This window comes from Apis dorsata, unplaced genomic scaffold (genome assembly GCF_000469605.1).
Source record: "Apis dorsata unplaced genomic scaffold, Apis dorsata 1.3 scaffold_8, whole genome shotgun sequence".
Lineage (NCBI taxonomy): Eukaryota > Metazoa > Arthropoda > Insecta > Hymenoptera > Apidae > Apis > Apis dorsata.
The window spans coordinates 778,334-779,883 of NW_006263311.1; the positions used below are offsets into that span (position 1 = coordinate 778,334).

The 1,550-nt window shown below is 44.3% G+C and overlaps 1 protein-coding gene across 1 annotated transcript in view; it reads left to right on the forward strand.

Moving 5' to 3' along the window:
• Positions 1 to 1,550, forward strand: part of LOC102672911 (cell adhesion molecule 2-like) — a 53,617-nt gene that overhangs the window by 51,252 nt on the left and 815 nt on the right. The window lies entirely within an intron of this gene.

The window sequence follows — 1,550 nt, forward strand, 5'->3', positions numbered from 1 at the left end:
ATATCGTTAGATTAGATAGGTATATTATTGTACATACTATAATATATTACGATGTTTAATAAATAAAAAACGTTGAAAGGAAGGGTAGAATGGAGAGTGTGTGTTTCGAGGCTTTTTAACGAAGCTACCAACGCTACCAACCAGCTGCCCGTGTTCCCTACTAGCTTTCAGATGTATAGATTCTTCGAGGCTCTCCTTCTCTCTCTTTCTCTCACTCTTTCTCTTTCTCTCTTTTTCTCTCTCTGTGTTCCTTTGCCGCAATTTCTATCTTTCAGGTCGTTCCGTGAAAACGAGCGGATCCCGGAAGACAGACGGTAGCTTTTTCAACGCGTTTCCTTCCCGGCCTGCCCTTTATTCGTACTCACCTCGAGCCGAGTCTATGACGATCGCGGCCATCCATCCTTTGCCCGATGGATAAGTAACTAACGAGCGTCAAAGGACCTCGTTGCCACCGTTGACACCCTTCCACCGTTGCTGCATTACTGCCACCTCGATGCATCCCCTCTTCTCCTTTCTTGTTGACGGTAATCAGAAACGGGTCGACAAATATCGAAAAGAGCCACCAACACGCCTTTTCCCCCGGCGAAATTAACGCGTTTCACCATCAATTATGCGATTATTCCTCGACCTCGTTTCTTTCTTCCCATCCCCTCTTTCTTCCGTTCATTCGACGCGTTTGTGAACGCATCCTTCACATCCGGTAATCGCGAAGGGCCAGGATCGGTAAATTTTATCGATCGCGCCCCTCGTTAATGGAAAGTTTTAAAACGGTTGGAAAAACTTGGGACTTTCATTAGCCCGTTGAACGTAGCTAGTTACGTGACTAACTCGCTAGCTCGCCAATTAACGACTCGAGCGTTTCAACGAAGGAACGCGCGTAACGTTCATAATTACCCCGATTAACCGGTCGACACGATCACGCCAATTTTTTCTTTTCTTTTCTTCTCTTTTCTCCTTTTTTTAACGCGGTCTCGCGTTCTTCTTATCGTGACAACGCGCGAGAACGATATTGACTTTAAACAAAGTCAGTGTTGTTGAATCGAATCGGAATAGGAAATATTTGAAATTTAAATTTCACGTATCCCCTCCCTATATAAGAAACGTTGAAGATATTAAACGAGATATATTTAGAAGAACACGCATATGGTGCTTTTTAAAATTGTTCCAACGTTTATTGAATTCGACAAACACTCGACAAAGGAATATTTCGAATTTCATTTATATATATATCATTTTTGGTACGTTGGAGACTTCACGTTGTCGAATTCTCGCAGGGGCACGGAGAGAATTGAAACTTTAAACGGTCGCGATATGGTTCGTCGATTCTTAATAACCGTGAACTGGCCGCGCTCCAAATTAAGGCTAACTGGCCACGGACAAGACATCTTTTCCCAAGTTTTACCATGCTTGAAATTCACTGCTCGCGGCGTTCCCCCGCTCTCAACGGGGATAGAGAATCGTGAAAAACCACGGGAAACTGTGTTTTCGGGCCAATTCCCGCAAGGAGAAGAGAGAGAGAGAGAGAGAGAGAGAGAGAGAGAGAGAGAGAG